This window comes from Centroberyx gerrardi, chromosome 7, assembly GCF_048128805.1.
Source record: "Centroberyx gerrardi isolate f3 chromosome 7, fCenGer3.hap1.cur.20231027, whole genome shotgun sequence".
Taxonomy (NCBI): domain Eukaryota; kingdom Metazoa; phylum Chordata; class Actinopteri; order Beryciformes; family Berycidae; genus Centroberyx; species Centroberyx gerrardi.
This window is the reverse complement of record NC_136003.1, coordinates 5,939,148-5,960,054: the sequence shown is the minus strand read 5'-3', so window position 1 is coordinate 5,960,054 and position 20,907 is coordinate 5,939,148. Positions and strand designations below refer to the sequence as shown.

General features: G+C 42.1%; 1 protein-coding gene across 1 annotated transcript in view; it reads right to left on the bottom strand.

Annotated features, from left to right (window-relative positions):
• The window catches only part of LOC139911915 (primary amine oxidase, liver isozyme), a 291,900-nt gene extending 289,755 nt beyond the window's left edge, over positions 1-2,145 (bottom strand). The window contains exon 1 of the mRNA XM_078284484.1: positions 2,137-2,145. The gene's annotated coding sequence lies outside the window, so the exon portion shown is untranslated. The remainder of the gene's footprint in view (positions 1-2,136) is intronic.
• Between the last annotated feature and the right edge of the window lie 18,762 nt (positions 2,146-20,907).

The following is a 20,907-nucleotide window of genomic DNA, read 5'->3' as shown; positions in this document are numbered from 1 at the left end:
CATTCTTTGATAGTTGCAACTGTTGCAACAGCCTGTTCTGCCGGCGGGTTCTGGTTCATGACCGAGCAAGCTATCTATTTCATTGATGTCACAGTGAAAAAAAAAACGGCTCAGTATCTCGTTATAACGAGATCTTTTTCTCGTTATAACAAGATATTTTCATGTTATAATGACATCTTTTCTCGTTATTACGACATACCAACTTATTTCGTTATAACGAGAAACGTTTCTCGTTATGACATACCAACATATCTCGTTTTAACAAGAAACTTTTCTCTTTATAACGAGATACCAAGAAACTTTCAAATGTTGTTATAATGAGAAAAAGATCTATAACCTAATGAGAAAACAGCCTACGGACATCGGAGAAATTGAGAATGGCTCGTTGTGGCACTGGGAAGCACCGTGGGGCAGAACAGAGCACACAGTAGCCAACAATGCTCTCTTATTCCCGTACGGAATGTTTATTACAGGGGTAGTGGGGAGGGAGTAGGAGAAAGAGAGAATTGGCGACCCGGAGGCAGGGTAGGTCCGTGGAGCCTCTGTGGGGGATCCGGGGGGGAAACGAGAAACGTATCTCGTTATAATGAGATAAGTTGGTATGTCGTAATAACAAGAAAAGATGTCATAACGTGAAAATATCTTGTTATAACGAGAAGAAGATCTCGTTATAACAAGAAAAGTTTCTCGCGCAAAAAACGTGTCATGGAGCCATCAATGACGTGTCAATGTGCATTGAGGGCCTGAGTTTTTATTCTTCCTAACTTTTGAACAGTTTGTCGCAGTGTTGGGGGACCACTCGGACTCAGGAGAAGGCCCTCTGTTTGTTCACATACCTTACAGCCTACTGTTAGACTTCAAGCTTGACACGGTCCAACTTTCAGTATAGAACAATAAGCATTGTTGCAATTAAAATAATTCCTCTATTTACTCTTCTAATTTGTGGAGCAGCAAATGCTGAATCTAGCTCCTGCTTCTTTAGTGCATTTGTTCAAAGTAGGGCTGGGGATTTAGAGGAAAATCTTTTTCTTACTTTCCACAGTAAAATGACATGTATTGTTATTTGGCTTAGCCAGTAAGAATTGCACTTAGTCGTGAAGTCTTCTTGTTGCACTACTATCATACAGCTGCTTTTATTCACAACTGTCTATTCTCATATCAGTACCACTATAAATTCCTCATTACTGGCACAGTTATGCTGTCAACATCAAGGCTTATTATTAGTAAGAATTATTTAAATTCAGGGCCTTCTCACCAGTTTCAGCTCTTTTATTTCACTGTTTTGCTGTTTGGTTTCTTTCTTGGATTGTTTTCATTGCTTCTTTTTCTTTGACATGGTGCGGAGAATTGTAGTTCCCTGCAACCAAACTGCAAACGTGCATCCACGTGACGCATTTCCTCAAATGACAAACGAGTCATTTAAAGTGTGTCGTGTGGATGGGCACAGAAAGGTCCATATTCTACCAATTCAGACCAGCTGAAATAGAGAGATGCAATTTAGGGAGGTCAGTGATTTACATCCGAATTAAGGTATTGGAAAATCCTGTTTTGAATTCAAAGCTAAGCATTCATGTTTTATTAGGGTTAGGGTTAAAATAGTGTTGGTGATTGTTTTGTTGGGTTTGGTGTAGCCAACTACCGCGAAGATGGCATATTATGTTGAGCTTCCTTTTGTGAGGCATGTCCCTGGGCTGTGCACACACAGTAATTCAACAGGCTTCTTCAGTGCTGTGCCCTGTAAAGGGGGCATGCCCCCAAACCTTGCACACTGCATTTTCTTATGAATATCTGTTTTTGTGTAGACCCAATGTAGTCACATGAAAGTAGAAGATGCCTGCAAAGTAGAAGATGCATTTATTTATACATATATTTCAAAAGAAAAATGTATGTATTTTGCGCCCATCAGGGCTTCATCAGTGTCAGTTATGGTTGGTTCTAAAGTGAGGCATGCATATTTAAAAGATTTTATATTCCTAGGTGAATGGGGAAAATAAATATGGAAAATACACTTCAGCCTATAGTGGCCAGTGTAAAATGTGGAATGAAGTAAGATTTCAGAACTGAAATTAGTGTTGCGCATGTGTGAGTAAAAAAAAAAAAATCACACTTATTTCTGTCTTTTGTTTCCATACAGACCTGTAGACATTGCTGCCAGACTTGAGACTCTGAGGTCAAGGGTTAGCCAGCTTGCTCCCAGGGCCAACCAAATAAATGTTCTGCGTAATGAAGAGTTAGATTGTGCTATGAGAGCCTTTGACCCAGAGTCAAAACTGGATGTGGTTTTCAGTGATGAGGATGGTCCATAGGTGAGGGGGCCATAGATGATGGCGGGCCAACCAAGGAGTTTTGCAGACTCCTGATGGGACAACTCCAAAGACACAACATCTTTGAAGGCCCTCTGGAAGAACGCAGCAGGTTGACAGATTGGTATGTGTAAACACATAGAACATATACATTACCAATTTGTCAGCTACTGATGCTGTACTAATTAGGGCCCGAGCACCGACCGGTGCGAGGACCTATTGTAATGCAAGGAATTATTATTTTTCTGCCGAATGAATCGCATTTTTGAGGGGCTAAAGGTGCTCGAAAACTCACAAAACTTTGCACATGCCTCAGAAGTGGTGAAAAATTTAATATTTTATGGGTCTTGCGCATGTCTGTGGCAAAATGGCTCAATAGCGCCCCCTACAAAATTTCAAAAAAATACTCATCGCTCTACATTTCACCTACATGTACCAAATTTGGTAGGCACATGTATCATGTCCAGACCTACAAAAAACATCAATAGTTGCCATGACCTAAACCCAACAGGAAGTCAGCCATTTTGAATTGATTGTGGCATTTTTGTGCATTTTTGCCCATTTACAGGGGTCATACTTTAACGAACTCCTCCTAGGAGGTTAATCGGATCCACCTCAAAATTGCAGTGTACATAAAACACCTTGACGATGAAAAGTTATTAAAAGCTTGAGTTTTCGTCCAACAGCGTGGGCGTGGCTAGGCCTCAATTTCCATGTTTCGCCACGAAACAGGAAGTACTATGTAACTCCACTGTACATGGTCAAATCTGCCCCAAACTTCACATGTTTGCTAAGTGTCATGGCCTCAAGACATCGACATGGCAATATTCAGTCATAGTCATAGCGCCACCTACTGGCAAAACAGGAAGTGGTTTGTAACTCCACTGTACATGGTCACATCTGCCCCAAACTTCACACGTTTGATGAGTGTCCCAGCCTGAACACATCCACAGGCCAATATTCAGTTATAGTCATAGCGCCACCTACTGGCAAAACAGGAAGTGCTTTGTAACTCCACTGTACATGGTCACATCTGCCCCAAACTTCACACGTTTGACGAGTGTCCCAGCCTGAACACATCCACAGGCCAATATTCAGTTATAGTCATAGCGCCACCTACTGGCAACACAGGAAGTAGTTTGTAACTCCACTGTACATGGTCAAATCTGCACCAAACTTCACATATGTGATGAGAGTCCCGGGCTGAAGACATCGACATGCCAATATTCAGTTATAGTCATAGCGCCACCTACTGGCAACACAGGAAGTGGTTTGTAACTCGACTCTACATGGTCAAATCTGCCCCAAACTTCACATGTTTGCTAAGTGTCCCGGCCTGAAGACATCTACAGGCCAAACTGGAATTATAGTCATAGCGCCACCTACCGGCAACACAGGAAATGACACGTTCTATACTGAAAATTCTGAGCCGCGTCGACAGGTCAGTGTCCAGTAACGATGCCGCAGCTGCGGCACACCCCGACGTGCGCGAAGTGCGAGGGCCCGATCATCGCTGCTTGCAGCTTTAATTAGATTTTATATCTATAATAACGTTTGGAAAATTGAGTTGATCCAACACAGCTTTATTTTGACATCACTGAATGATTGATTGTCCTGTTGTTTAGTTTGATTTTTTTTGTATTGTTTTTTAGCCCTTCACAACAACACCTATGGAGTAGTGGGCCAAATGTTAGCAGTTTGTTTAGCAGCTTATTTTGGGCCACCCTGGAGCCGTGAATTGCTAAAGGGACAACATTTAAGTCAAAGTTGATAAACTTAAGAGGGTCGCACACAGGACGAGAAGCGTAGCGCCGCGTAGCAGATAGCACAAGGCGCAGGTATACCACATAGGAAGCGTCACACAGAGAGCATAGATTAACGTTATAATGTTACAATTTACCGGTACATCCCATTACACCCACAATCTTCCTCCAAGCTGCCGGCGTTCGTTGGTTATCCTTGAAGAATCTGTGATTGGTGGCGTATAATTCCAAATATTTACCTACTTCATTAGATTAACCATTCATCATCCATCTTTCTTTTTGTTTCCTGTCTGCGTGACTTGATGTCAAAATGTATAGCTGCCGTGATCTCCTTCGGCCCATTCATAAGAGGAACGAATGGATGGATAGCCTACATTTATTTGATGTAATAGGCAATGTTTTTTAGATGGAAAAAAAGATGTCAGCTGATAAAATAAAAACGAGTTGTTTTTAAAATATTAGATAGCTTGCTACTTCTACTCACAATAAGAAATTTCAAGCCACATATCTAATATTGATTTGTGGGTCTTGTTCTGGGTTTAATAGCAATAGTGGAAAACATGAGTGGCGCTGAGTGGCCCTCCAAGACTGAGCAGCGCTGGAAGTCGTGGCTGGGCCCGGCGTCCAGCGCCAGACGGTGGCGGTGTGTGCACCTTCATTGTAAACACTGGTTTAGTTTTTTTTTATGTTGTATGTCGTCCGCCAGACACGTCCGTTGTGCAACCGCCTTTAGCATTAAGTATGTATTGATGTGCAATATCATTACAATTCTATGGTTGTATTTGTTAGTGCTATGCAATGTGTAACTCCAGTCATCTGGCCAATCTAGCCGTTTCCAAACAGAATGTTGGCACACAAACCATGGTTAGATGATATAGAATTTCATTTTTAGTTCTGTCTCACTTTTGTTATACAGTACCTGTGTGAGGTGAAACGTCTGTTTGGTGTGGGAATAAAGCACGGCAGTATGCATGACATCTCTCAATTCCTTTTGACCAGCACAAAGTTTTTACATGTTAATTTCAGTTATTTTTGTTTTGTTTCTTTAAGATAAGTGCTGCAGAGACACTGGAGGCTGCCAGAGATGCGGTAGATGAAGCAGCTGACGAGTTGGCCCTGATGGGAGGTCTACGTTACCTGCAGTCACTGGAACAGAAGGAGGAGCTTATGAAGACTTTGCTCCAGTTTTACTGTGAGGGGCGAATTCACGCAGCCCTCCAACAGTAAGATGTGAATTGCCTCCCATACATTAAAATTACTTTTGGAAGACTAAAGTCTGATGCACTCTCACACCTAAGGATCATCTTTTCTAAATCTCTGGTCTGGTTTGATCCTGTGCACACAATATGATTTTAAGACATCCTGTCCTTATGTTTCACAGGATTATTGTATTTACTTAATTAGTTTAGTTATTAAAGGAATAGTTCACCCAAAAATTAAAACTCAAACATTATCTCCTCATGCTAGTAGAAACTCGGATGAGTGTTTTCTTCATACAACTTACCAGGAGTCCACCAGGCTCAGTGCTGGAGAAGCTTTCTTACACACAATTGCAGTAAATGGGGAGCGGTCCTCTAGGCTTCAAAAGGGCAAAAATGTTAACAAGCTAACTTGGACACTAACGGACATGTTTTGGCCAAACGAACACCGATATTTGAGTGAAAAACGATAGTTTTTTTGAATCCCTAGTTTCCATTGCTTCTTTTTATATTCTTAGTTGCGTGTTTATACTCTATGTCCCTCTTCCCTGCTGAATCATATTAACTTTGCTGCTGCAACCACCTAATTTCCCCACGGGGATCAATACTTTTGTTTTACCTTATCCAAATTGTCTGATCTGGATCTGTCAGTGTTGCATGTGATTGGCTAGTTGTTACAAATCCCGCCTCTTTCATGTGAACATGCTCATAGCTGGATAGGTAAATCCTGGGTTGACAGAGTCAGTTGATAACCAGCTACGTGGGACCGGTTATCCGGGATCAGCAGTGTTAGGTTTTGTGAAGCAGGCAAAGGCAAAGATAGCTTGACTATGTTGAACTTGCTTCATGAGACAGGCCCCTGGTAAGTTGTATGAAGAAAACACTCATCTGAGTTTCTACTGGTGTGGCAGAGCTGAACATTTTTCAGTCATATATTTTGTAGTGGGAGGTCTTTTGAGCTATCAGGGAGATTTTTAGTTACTCTATTGACAGGTTTTACCTGTCTGGTGCCCTATCTATTCAGTATGACAGTGAACTATTCTTAAGACAGCTTGACTTATAGGTATTACAAAGTGTTTTCCTTCCAGTTGATCTTGACACAATTTCAATTATTAATATTTCCTCTAATGAGAACACTTAAGCATGTGACAGTATTTCATTAACAGTACACGTCCCATTGATTAACATAGTTATTATTTTCTCATCAGATTCAAAGAAGGACTGGGTGTCCTTGGAGTACTTCAAGAGGTCACCTCTCACCCTCAGGAGTATGAGAGAGTCTTCCTCCAGGACACCACACCCCTGACGGCCACTGGCATTGTGGGACTTTTCAAGCCCAAATTCTCAACAGTGGCACATTCAAATTGGAGGCGGCTGGAAACCAGGTCATTTGCCTTCTGGAAGGATTGGCTCCTGGAGGTAGAAGATGTGGTCCCAGTGCTTATTGATGCAAATTTCTGTATATTCTATGATTGAAACGGTCTTTGATCCTTTTTTCCAGGTGACGCTTAGTGAGATGTCACTTCATCAGATGGCCTCTAGAGGGTGTCTGACTAAGAGATGCAGTGTTTCCCATACATTGTCACACAATCAAAAGTTGGTCAATGTATAGAAACTAATCTAAATTGATTTCTAATGCGCCTGATGTCACGTCATGTGAAGATGCATAGACCAGCAGACCAGCAGCATTGTAGTCAACCCAGATGAGTCTCCTGGTGTGAAAACAAAAATGAAACCTAACATCTAACATTCCACCATTTGCTCCAAAATCACCTGTGTTAGTAGTGGGATGTGTAAACAGTAACTTGTTAACTCATCTTCTGCTGCCCTACAAACTTAATGGTAGGTAACATTATTACTCTGTGGTATTTAAGTTACGTTGAGTGGAATTATTAAGTGGAATTATTTAACTGATAACTGTCGTGTTTCGGTGCATAGAATATAATTGAACACATGCCGTGGGTGCGGACAGGATCTGTGCTTGTTTTCTTACAATCTAGTACTATCCGGGCGCCCTGGTGAATTACTGAGTAGAGCGCGTACCATAAGGCTCAATCCTTCCCGCAGCGACCTGGGTTCAAATCCGGCCCGCGGTCATTTGCTGCATGTCCTCTCCTCTCTCTCTCCCATGCCTTCTTGTCTCTCTCTCACTAACTCTGTCATATAAAGCATAAAAATGGCTAAAAAAAATAAAAAATAAATCTAGTACTATCTATGATCTATATTCTTTTGAGTGTGATTGCAGTAAGTCCAATAAGTGCTGTTTTTGTGGGGTTTTTTGTGTGTATTTCTACAGGTGGACAAGCCAGCTCCATCACACTAGAGAGTGTCCTAATTTTGCAACAGGCCTCCAGCGAGTCCCAGCAATGGGCTTTACAGTGCAGCCAGCGCTGGGGTTTTTGCACTGAGATGATGGACTGGCCAGGTTCCCAACAGCAAACACATGCTCATTGGTTGTACACCTACCCATGGGCCAATGTTACAACGATTTCAAGTGTAACATGGAGTTGGGAATAGGCTGTGCGCAGCAATTTGGGGTGGCTTAAAAGTCCCATATTCTACACTTTACAATGTTGTATTTTCTGTGTTGAGGTCCATTAAAAACCGTCAGTGTGTGGCATTTACCAAAAACACTCTCAATTTTTACATGTTCATTTTCCAGCATCTCAAACGTCCAGGCAAACGTCCTTGTTTGAAGGACTCCAAGGACCAAGTCGCACCAAGTATAACATCTAGCATCATACATAAACTATGGCTCCTTCCCGCCAATTCATCATACACGCCCCATTCATCCTACACACCCATTCAGTTAATTCCTCACGTTCATCAGGCTCGTTACCCCGGCCCCGTTTGTATATGTGGAGGTGACACCTAACCAAGATGGCGGAATCAGTTGGAGGAAGCTGTCCCGAGCTCTCATTGCGATCAACATCTTCCTGGGAAACTGCAGCAGACTGTTGTCCAACATCCATGGGAAATGCTTGGAGTGGACCTCATGGGTCCATTTCCCAGAAGCTCAAACGGAAACAGCTATCTCCTCGTATTCGTTGATTACTACTCCCGTTGGGGTGGAACTCTTTCCCCTGCGCCGAGCAACATCTGAGTCAGTGTCACGAATACTGAGTCGGGAAATCCTCACACGCTGGGGTGTGCCGGATTTTATTCTGTCTGATCAAGGTCCACAATTTGTGTCATCTGTTTTTGAACACACCTGCAAACAATGGAATTTGACACACAAAAAGACCACAGCTTACCATCCACAGACAAATATGTTGGGACAGTTGGAACAAACACTTAACAGAGTTTCGGTTTGCATTGAACTCTGCAGTTCATGAGGCTACTGGTGTGACTCCAGCAGAACTTAAAGGTCCCATATCGTGTAAAACTATCTAAACATCGTAAAGTATCAAAACGCACGGTCGCCAACTAAATCCACACAATCTATATTAGAAAAGCGAGCCTCTAAACGAGCCGTTTGGACTTCCATAACTTTGTGGCGTCACAAAGGTTCGCTCATTATCATTTTTGTAAGAAATAATAGACTAACAAAGTATTTTTTTCAAAGCGGGTGAGCGGTTGTCATTGTTTATTACCGGAGAGTTTTCCCTACCTGTAGCTGCCGGGCTGCGGTGTCTCACGTTTCACTCTTGAAAGCTGCACTCTCCGAAGTCCAATGGATGTTTTGCTCCATCCCAGGCCTTGCAGTCCAGATGACACGGCTTACAACAAAACCTCCCAAATATCCAATCTCCGGCAGTTCGCCTCTAACAACCTCAAAAAGGCAAGGGCTCATGAGAAAAGGAACGATATCGAGGTACGATAAACACCAACATGAACAAGAATATGCAAACCAAGACCGAGTCTGGCTCAAAACTCACCCTTATTCAAAGGCAGACAAATCTTTCACGGTCAAGATTGCTCCAAGGTGGAAAGGACCGTACCGCATTGTCAGCAAAGTTAGTTCACTAACATATGAAATTGTGATGGAAGACACAGAAGAAGGGCTTCGTGTTGTCAATGTGGCTCAATTAAAACCATGTTACCCTACTGCTGAGGAGGTGGAGAGACAACAGCGTCACCGAGTCCTCAACATATTTGAAGAGGACAGCGATGAGGAAGAGTTCCATGGCTTCACCACTCCGGACCAGGGTACACAGAAAAAAGCTGCCAGGGGGGATGAGACAATTAGCATAAACTGCTACTGTGTGAATTGTCCCCTTCAGTCTTCTGAATCTGAATCTGACTGACAGATGACTAAAAACGGGAAATCTCCGGTACCGTGAGTTACTGAACTTTGTGTTTTGTTTTGTTTTTTAACTATCGATTTATTGCGCTTGGGGAATTTTTTGGAGCTGAGTTGTACAACTTGAACTGAATTTAACTATTGAGGATTTTTTTCTTTCTTTTTCCTTTCTATGAACGAAGTTAATTGGAAAACCTGGAATGGATATTTAAGTTTTTGGATTGAACTGATTGGATTGAACGAAGTTGTTTTTTTGTTTGGACTGAGTGTACTACACCTACACACACAAACACACACACTTACATCTTCATGCATACTGATATGTTTTTCAATATATTGGAGTTCTTCTTTGAGTGTTGTGTGTTTTTTTTCAACTGTCGCCTTGTGCACTGCTATGGATTTAGTGGAATCTTATGCATTGTTGTAGGGTACATTATGCATAGATAAGACAAAATTTGACCTGACATTTCTGTCAGGAGAAAAACCTGACTAGCACCCCAGTTATCTAACCAAACCGTCACAAAGTATAAAGGGGATTCACCAGTTTCCACAATTGGAAGAGTAAATAGAGGAATTCTTTTAATTGCAACAATTCTTATTGTTCTATACTGAAAGTTGACTTATTGCATTGTTGGATAGTGCCAAGCTCGAAGTCGAACAGTAGGCTGTAAGGTATGTGAACAAACAGAGGGCCTTCTCCTGAGTCCAAGTGGTCCCCCAACACTGTGACAAACGTTGACCTCGTTGAAACATCATTGACGCGTCTAGCACACAACGTGTCTAGCAGATGAGTGTCAACAAGGTGCAAAAAACGCATCATGGAGGCGTAAAAAATGTGTCAAGGAGGCATAAAATTACGCGTCAACAACCTCTACACATTTTTTGCTCCTTGCTGGCACGTCATTGACACCTCCTTGACGTGTTTTTTGCGCCTTGTTGACACGTGATTGACGCCTCCTTGACACACATTGTCTGCTAGACAGGTTTTTTTTCGCCTCTTGGCCTGGCAGACACATGCATCAAGGTGTATATGACCCATTTGGCTTTCCATACTGAGGCAGGTAGCACGGCCAGAAGAACGTTGCAGTAGTCCAGGTGGGAGATGACAAGTGCCTGGATCAGGAGTTGTGCCGCTTCCCTCGTAAGGAATGGGCAAATTTTGCAGATGTTATAGAGGGAGAACCTACAGGAGCGGGTTGTCACTGCAATGTAGGTAGAGCAGGACAGCTGGTTGTCCAGGATCACCCCTAGGTTCTTGGCAGTCTGAGCGGGAAACACAGTGGTGTTCTCAATGGCGATGGAGAGGTCTGTGAGAGGGCAATCTTTCCCTGGGAGAAAGAGTAGCTCCATCTTGTCAAGATTGCGCTTAAGGTGGTGCACAGACATCCAAGCACTGATGTCTGCAGAGATGCGCCCATCAATTTGTGTTTCTGGAAGGGGGGTTCATAACGTACACAATGTAACAGTAGATGTCATGCAAACATATTACAGTTTCCACAATGCTATACACATCTCCCTAAATTCATATGTAGTATACTTCATATCCCCTCCCCTAGGCGGAGCCCCGGCGTCTATGTAATCAAGTTCACCTGTGGCAAACTTTTTGAACAAAGAAGCAAGCTGCATGCTGGTGCCTTATTCCTTCTCATTAGTTTGGATTGCGTAAATGTTCAACAACCAATCCAATCTAATACATGCTTCTTTGTATCTTGGTTGAGCATGATGATTTTTGTCTTCAACGTCTAAACTGTTTTTTCACTTTGCCCTTACTCCCTGAAATTTGTTTACCACCTTTCAGCCGTAGCTAGCACCTTCCCCATCTTGGACTTTATAACTACATATTTTACTTAGACAGTGTGTCTTTAATTGAATTACATGCACTAACTTGGCTTCATTGCTAGCACAAAATGTTTCAGCAATCTAAAACATCAACGGTAAATGTCAGGTTTTGGTGTCAGTTTGTCAGAATCGAAGAGCGAGGGTTTCTTTCTAGAGCCACCATTTTGTATGAGAAGAAAGCCAACATATCAACACTGTAAAGAATAAATATATCAACCTCCAAAAGATTTCTGGACGAAGCTGCATTTTTGAAAGGGGCCTGAGACTCTCCTTCCTTATCCCTACTCTAACAGCTCTAACTGGGTGAGATGATATTAAGGGGATGCAGCGCACCTGTGGCTGCATCCCCTTCTGGTAATCTGGAGCTGCGATCGAATAGTCAAAAAAATACGTCCTATGTCTTTTCCTAACCACTTTTCCTTGACCTCGATGGAAAACGTCATGAGGTCAAGGAAAGATGTGAAGGAGAATTCATAAGGGCTTAGGAAAAGACAACTGCGGTGCTAAGAGAATCCGACTGCATTTAACTAGGCTACGTAATTATGCGACGGCGGATGTTAATGGCGTGGGTCTGCCGTGTGAAACTACAATGTTCCGAAGATGGACTACTAAATGCACATCTTAGATACTTCGCCCCGTGCGTTCTTACCGTGTTGTTTCATGCAGGCTATATAAACGTGGACAACCCGGTGAAAAATATTACTCCATCACCAAGGTTGGAATTGAAATAAAAAAGGAATATAGGCTACCAGTCACAAAAGTGAAACAAAATGGTTGTCACATTGAGAATGGTTGCTCACGCTCACCCTCCTGTCCACTCATATTTATTGACATGAATCCCAATTAGTATGATTGTATGAAAATAATTGTTGAATTCATGCAAGATAGGCATAACATGTTAGGCCTACAAATCTACTACATATCATCATTCTTAAGTTTCAAACATGTTGAATTAAAACATCATCTGGCTAAAAACGTCTCTTATCCCTTTTTCTTGAAAGACAGACTTCTGTGTTATGGTTAATATGCTGATGATGATCTGATTATAAGCCTATGCATATAATAGCTTAAGAACCACCACACAACTCAGTAAACACCTTGAAATGTTGACTTGATTGTGCTTTGAAGTTATGGCTGATACAGGCTGTGGATGTGTAATGTGACAAAATAGTTGATTCCCCAAAGATATTACTATCAGATAATCAAGGGCCCAACACTACTGCACTCAATGAATGGCCAATAACCCATCTACCCAGCTGAGTAGTATATATCCAGATGAGCCTATCTTCAATTAGTGGCCTATAAAAGGGCAGCTGGGTAGTATCAGAGTTATACAGCAAAATGGGAGATATGGAGCTTGCTTCTGCTGTGTGGCTCACCTTACAGCAAAACCGAGGAGACATTCACAGGAGGAGGGTACGAATGCGGAGGCTCATGGCATTGTGTTCACAAATGGTAAGAGGATGCTGATATGGGTTTTGAACATAGATCACAGAGCATGCTTAAATTGAACATACCATCAAAGCATAACTGAAATTGTTCCTGCATATCTAATATGTTCCCATGTAGAATACAGTATAGCCGTTATGTTTTGCCTTACACAAGGATAATGCATCATTAGGTTTAAAAATGCAAACAAGACAGGAAAAAACAGCACACTAGTTATGTATTTACACTTTATTTTGTCTTTTACAGGAGAGGAGCAAAATATATGCCACCCCCAACACCCATGTCCCTGTAGTACAGATCTATTTAGATCTATCGAAAGACATGCGCTTTGACTACCGCCTGTCTAGCCCATCTATTGAGGCACTGATGGCCCTTCTCAGGAGGGAGAAGACCCATGGCTGGGAGAAATATATGGAGGTCCTCCTGGTGGTCTACTGGCTGGCATATGGATTGTCTTACATCGTTGTCTCCCGGGTCTTTGATGTGCCAAAGACGACCGTGTTTGACATTGTACATCGGATGTGTGACGCAATCCTGTCTCTCCTGGACAAAGTGGTCCACTTCCCTACACTGGCACAGTGTGCTGAAGTTGGCCATGGCTTCCAACACCTTGCCAACAGCCCAGCCTTCAGCCACTGTGTGGGAGCCATTGATGGATGCCACGTCCGCATCAAGGCTCCCCATGGTCCACATGCACAAGATTACCTGACCAGGAAACTCTTCCACTCTGTCCAGCTTCAGGCAATCTGTGACAGCACTGGCAAATTTCTGGACATATTTGTTGGTTACCCTGGTTCAGTCCACGACACCAGGGTGCTAAGAAATAGTCCAGTGTTTGTCTGGGGCTGTTACCCACCAGCTGGTTACTTCATCCTAGGGGATGGGGGATACCCATGTCTGACTGCACCAGTCAACCTCATTACCCCATACCGGGAACCAGTGAAGGGAAGAATGGAGGCGCGCTTCAACGCTCACCATGCCAGAGCCCTGATCCATTATAGAGAGGGCCTTTGGCATGATGAAGGCACAGACAGTTCTGAAAAAGGGGCTCCTGACATCTATTGCTATTGGCCATCTTGTAAGAGGTGGGAGGAAGGGGCTTGCGCAGTACAGTGAGTTAGGCAGTGGTCGGGGACAGCTCTGACAGGTGGGCTAGGTTTTTGTTTGTGGATTGAAGCAATGTGTTGCTCAATACTATTCCATTCATTCAGCAACTGAAGAGCGTTGTATTTGACTTCTTTCAATTAACACAACAGGACTCCAAGTTTTAAGTTTATTTTTTTTAACAAGTTCAGCAAAAAGGCTGAGGAATCTTTCATTTTGTCATATAGAGCAGCATCCCTTGCTTCCTCCTTTTCAGCCTGCTTTTTGAGGAAGGCCAACATGCCCCCACCCCTCTTTGGCCTTTTAGTGGGTGGCTGGGAGCAGGTGGAGGACTCCTCCTCACTGTCTGTGCCAGGCAGGAGGGACATTTGTGAAGGCCCTTCACATCCAGAGGATGAGGCTTCAGCAGCAGTCTGGCCATGGTTTGGCACCGAGCATGAGGCAACGAGGGTGGGAGGTTGAATGGACGGCCTTTCCCCTAGTGCCTCATGCTTGGCATCAAACCACGGCCAAGTAGCTGCTGTTGCCTCACCACTGTCCGTGCCTGTGCCGGTGGGGGGATTCTTCAACTCCTATTAACACCATGGATAACAGAATGTTACTGAAAGGGCAGTTGGGGCAGAATGCACAGTGACCAATAATGGAATAGTTTAACTGTTACTAGCCTTTCAACTTTGTGGCTACTCATAATTGCTTTTGCCTCAAATGTTGAAAATGTAATCAAATGTGTAGATAACTAATTAATAGGCACATTACATTTCCATATAGAAGGCTGGGGTAGCCATTGTAAGCCTGTTTTAATTGTACAACATAATATCCACAAATACTAGACCACCACAGTGCCCAGCCATATGATTTGCTTTACCTTGTATTTGGTTTTTAAGTTGTCCCACTTTTTGGAGGCCTGCATGGCAGTCACCTGCCCCTCCAGCCGCATTTCCTTCACCACCTGCCTGTAGGTCCAAATTAGCTTAATTCGCCATACCCATTTATAATAACAACATTTTAATCCACAATTACTTACTCCCAGCCTGATTTGGCTGCATTTCTCTTCCCGCTGAAGAGATGATCCGGTTTAACCGTTGCCTTTATTAAGGCAAGGGTTTCAGCATCTGTGACGGAAGTAAAATTAATTAATTATATTCCTAAAGGCTGGCAATACAACAACGCTCAGAATGAAGAAATAACTAATGCAAACTAAGCATAGGTTACGCTACAACGTTAACTTCACTTTAATCATTTTACAACAGCAGCGTGACGTTCATAGTTCGCCTCTATGGGTTTAACATATTGTTGAAAGTTCAAAACATATAAGCACATTAGCAGGTTATGGCATAAGATGGAAAATGCTTAACTAGAAAAGGCTAAATTTTCTAAAGAAAATTTAAGTGTGCTTGCCGCCCTTGCAATGCCCTGCCCTTAGATTTGGCGTTCACTAGCTTTGCTAAGCGGTTCAGCATTGCAATTGTTAGCATTTTGACAGACTAGACTCAGTAAACAGAGCCAGTTGCGTTCAAAGGCACTGGGAAACTTTTCTCATCACTGCACAGCAACATGTTTGGTATCGAACGAAACTACAGATTCCCAGCTTTCCAAGGATCCTAAACGCATCACAAAGTCGGCGCCGAGGCTGACAGAAAGCCCATGTGGGGAACTCATGGTCTCTGTCACCATCTGCTGGCTGTGTCGAAGCACTGACATGAATGAGCTCGACCATTTCATTTCATGTCATTTTATACAGTAAGGTCAAGTTATAAAAAATGCTGTCATCACATTGAAATGGTTACTATGAGGCCATATTTAATCACACATGAATGCAATCGGGCTCTTTGGATTCACAAGAGTCTCAGCTTTGTAGCCATACCCAATTTCTACAATTCCATGACTGTTTAGGTACCACAGTGTGCAGAAATAGGGAAAGAAAAAAAGGCGAGAATAACATCTTTTCACTGCATGCAGAACACTGTCTTTAGTACCCTGGAGCTCATATACCCTATGTAGCTGACATATGTCAGATATGGCTGTAAAGCTAAGACTCTTGCGGTTCTAATGAGCCATTCAGATATCTTGATGTGAGAGGTCAAGGGACCCGTTTGAAAATAGTCATGCCCATTTACCTTTGTCAAAAACTTCGCCGACTTTGGAGCTATGTTACATAACGTGGCTGGTACCTACGTATTCATCTGGATGTCTAGTTTCCGCTAATAAAAAAAGCTCCGCTCTAGCTTAAACACTGAGCTCGTGAGAAGATCCGTTAAGCGTCGGCCGACGCGCAGAAACCACCATACTCTGTGTGTGTACCGTAGCTTCAGTTAGCTTCAGCTACTGTGTGTGAGAAACCAGACATACCTTCCGATCTCCGCAGCGCGGTCCGTCTGTCCCAAATGCATCAAGCCAGCCATTAAAAACTCTGCACTAGACTTTTAATATACAGAATAAAAGTCCAAATACATCCATACTGATCTGATTCTACCTTAGCTTCAGCTACTGTGTGGGAGCCTCCCGATCTCCGCGGAGAAACAAGGACAAAACCAAACTTAAATTTCTGGCTCTGTGATCCTGTGATTGAGTCCACACGGTTCTCAGGTTCTCATCCTTTTACAATGTCCCAAATGCATCAAGCCAGCCCATGTGGGGAACTCATGGTCTCTGTCGCCATCTGCTGGCTGTGTCGAAGCACTGACATGAATGAGCTCGACCATTTCATTTGTATAGCCTAGTAAGCTCATGCTACTGTTGCTTGCTAGTTAGCTTCAGCTACTGCGTGCTAACGTACATCCCGATCTCCGCAGCGCGATTCCCTCTGTCCCAAATGCATCAAGCCAGCCGGTAAACGGCCCCTCTGTCCTAAATGCATCAAGCCAGCCGGTAAAAAACTCCGCAGTAGACTTTTAATACACAGAATAATAGGCCAAATACATCCATACTGATCTGATTCTACCTTAGCTTCAGTTAGCTTAAGCTACTGTGTGCTAACTTACCTCCCGATCTCCGCGGCGCGATTCCCTCTGTCCCAAATGCATCAAGCCAGCCGGTAAAAAACTCCGCAGTAGACTTTTAATATACAGAATAAAAGTCCAAATACATCCATACTGATCTGATTCTACCTTAGCTTCAGTTAGCTTCAGCTACTGTGCGGAGAAACAAGATGGCGGACAAAACGAAACTTAAATCGGACAAAACGAAACTTAAATTTCTGGCTCTGTGATCCTATAATTGAGTCCACATTGTTCTCATTATTTTACAATGTGTGTGTATTGCGTCTAAAATTGGCATTTAATCCTTAATATCTCAAAAACCTTATGAGGGATCTCTTAGAAAAGTAATAGCACACGATTCCTCAATGAGCCGCACGTTTTGATGTCTCACATGTCTATGTACTGTAAAAACTGTAGGAGGAGTAGCGTGCCAAACTTTTTGGCGGAAAAATAATAATAAGTATGTGAGATAATAAGAGTGTGCTCTGCCTACGGCAAGCACACTAATAAAGAGCGAGAATATTATACCTGTGATTGCTGAGTCAGCAATCACACAATAATAAAGAGCGAGAATATTATACCTGTGATTGCTGAGTCAGCAATCACACAATAAATAGTGGGAATATTATACCTGTGATTGCTGAGTCAGCAATCACACAATAATAAATAGTGGGAATATTATACCTGTGATTGCTGAGTCAGCAATCACACAATAAGTATGCAAGATAATAAGAGTGTGCTCTGCCTACGGCAAGCACACTAATAATAAGTATGTGAGATAATAAGAGTGTGCTCTGCCTACGGCAAGCACACTAATAAGTATGCAAGATAGTAAGAGTGTGCTCTGCCTACGGCAAGCACACTAAAAAGAATAATAAGTATGCAAGATAGTAAGAGTGTGCTCTGCCTACGGCAAGCACACTAATAAGCAACGGTAACTTGCATGATGATCTGCGTCCCTTTTCGGTTGTTGATCGTTTGTTTTCGTGAATGGCCGAATGGTGCGTCGCTGTAAATGTTGCTGCCGCAAGGAATTGTGGGACGGCATTTTCTCCTTTCCTTTCGTAAAGGATGGTCCAGTGTATCTTATGCTAAAGGAGATAAGTAAGGAAGCACCTTTCCTTAGCATTTAGATAATTCGAACAGCTCTTATCATGGCTGCCACTTACTTCCGGGTCATTTCACTCAGTTAGGAACTTTCCTAAGCAAAAAAGACAGTTCGACCGCAGCCAGTATGTCGTACCAAACCTTAATATACCACTCACTAAATTAGGATTTTATGGTAAAAGTGGAAAATATCTCACCTGAGGTGGTGCAAACACACACACGCACACACACACATACACAAACACACACACAGATGCTTATGTAACTTATTTCTTTATCTCCATCATGTAGGTCTGATAATAATGTAGCCTATATTCAAAACTTTGCGCTGTTGCTTATACAGTCCACACACCCACATGGGATCGTGGTCCACAAGTGACCCCAGATTCATAAAGTCATTTGTTGGATTGTCAGCATTCAGATTTTCATAAATACAATTTAAAATACTTGAGGGAATTAAAGTGACTTTGTAACCATTGAGATCATTATTTCCAGAAGTTATGAATGATCAAAAAAACCAAAAAAAAAACAATGTTTCAGTTTGAGGCTCATGACTAAAGCAGCCAGAGTTTATTCTTCTAGGAAAACATTTTGCACACAAACGGAAATGGACAAACGTTCACCAAAGACTTTTGATAAATATTAAATATTATATTAATAGTCTTTTTTGTCTACCTGACTGTTTTCTGTCTTTAAAAGAGATGTCAGGCCTCGGCTTAATGTTGGTTTTCATAAAAATAATGACTTGTTTTTTATTGAAATGGAAAAGAAAGAAACAAAGAATGAATGAATTAAATAACTATTGTTGTTCTATCTTGTAGTCTGTTTTATACTTGTGATAAAACAAATAACCTAATGGATTAAAGCACAATGTTGCAGAATATATATATACACATATATATATATAAATATATATATATATATATATATATTTATATATATATATGTGTATATATATATTCTGCAACATTGTGCTTTGTGCATATATATATATATATATATATATATATATATATATATATATAAACTAGTCATGCTGCTGAATTGTGGTTAAGTGAATTGATTTCTTTATGTTTATTTAACCTTTCAGTTTGAACAACTGTAACGAAATCCGTCAGAGGAAACTCATACCAATGGAATGAAGAAAAAAAGAAAAGAAAATAATATGTTCACTCAAGCTAAGAGTGTCAATGCACTTAGCTTGAGTGCTGTTTGGGGCAACACATTTAAAAATCTACGCACCTTCTTAAAATTTTTGTAACCAAAATTAGCGATCGTTATTGGGAAACCCAGCCCTGGTCAAGACCTTTCCAATGATATCTTTGGTTTTGTCATTCTAAAAAGGTGACCTTCTGAAGTCCAAGGCACTCTGTCTAACCTGTGGGGGCTTTGGAAAATGTAATGAAAATGTATAAAACACATTTTAATCACTAGTGCACACACTGCTTTGCATCCAGTGAAGAGGCGCCACTCTTGCTCACACTATAAATGCACCTTGACTAACACCAGTGCAAGTGCTGCCTTCAGTCTGTCTACATGCTGCTTTGGGAAGATCTCCAGATTGAGTAGATTTTTGTCCAGAATTAGCAAAACACAAATATTTGGGTAATTTCTTTTTGAGTATGTAGCCTATTCAGTGATAGCTATACCAAATAGGCCAATGCACAATGGCATTTTGCATACCCACTTTATTTGGCAATATTTGATACCATTCAGTGGATAATGAATGCAGTAAATGCATGTCTGCATGTTTTATTGTGAGCACATGTGCTGAGGAGCGATGTCTGACATACTGATAATAATAGCAAAACCCTGCTGCTCAGGAACATTGTGTCTAGAACATCAGTAGGGCTTCTGGAGTACAAGACTGGTCACTTTATCAGAGCTCTTCGGCTGTACTGGGAAGCCTCTGGGTGTGAATGTGTATAACCCTCCCTCCCTCAGCAAATACTTTAGTCAACTTGCCTGGTTAAATAAGGGCGTGTATGCATCTACGTATCAAGTAGTACGTTTGTTCATTAGAGGAACATGACACATTACAGTGATACCTTACCATTCATTTAGCTGTGGTGGCCCTCCACAGCTAGAAAACTGTTAACACAATGACATTTCATCATCTAGCCTTATTGCTCAGCTCACTCCCAAAATACCAATTTCAGTTGCATTATCCATATATAGACAGGTGACAAATTAAAGGAGAAATCTGAATAAATGAGTGGAGAAACATAACGGATGCAGATGCTTCCATACAGGTGTACTACATGATACAATTAAGCAATTAACATCCCATCATGCTCTGTGGCATGTATAAAAATGCTGAGCAGGCCCAGTTGAGCTTGATTTTGGATCAAGATGGCAAAAGGAAAAGATCTAAGTGACTTTGAAAGAGGGTTCATTATTGGGGCACGGATGGCAGGAGCTTCAGTCACAAAGACTGCTCAACTGGCTAGTGTTTCAATAGGAACAGTGACTAAAGTGACATCTGCATTTAGATCTATGGGAAAGACATCAGTAAAAAGGGTCAGAAATTGTGGTGGAAAGCGCACATTGGATGACCGTGATGCTTGTGCATTAGTGGGATATGTAAGGAAAAACAGAAGAGCAACTCTTCCTCAGGTGACTGAGAATGTCCATGCAGGACGTGATCAGACTGTCAGCAAGAACAGTCCGTCCGCAACTACATAGAGAGGGATGTTATAGTAGGGTTGCAGTGCATAAACCCCTCATAAAGACAAATGCACATTTGAGAGTTCAGTGGTGCAAAAACCATAGGCACTGGTCTACAGAGACGTGGAAAAAGTGATACGGTCAGATGAGTCATCCTTCACCATATTCTGGACAAGTGGGCGGGTGCATGTGTGGCGTACACCAAGAGAACGGGACAGGCCTGAATGCTTGACCCCTACAGTGAGGTCTGGTGGC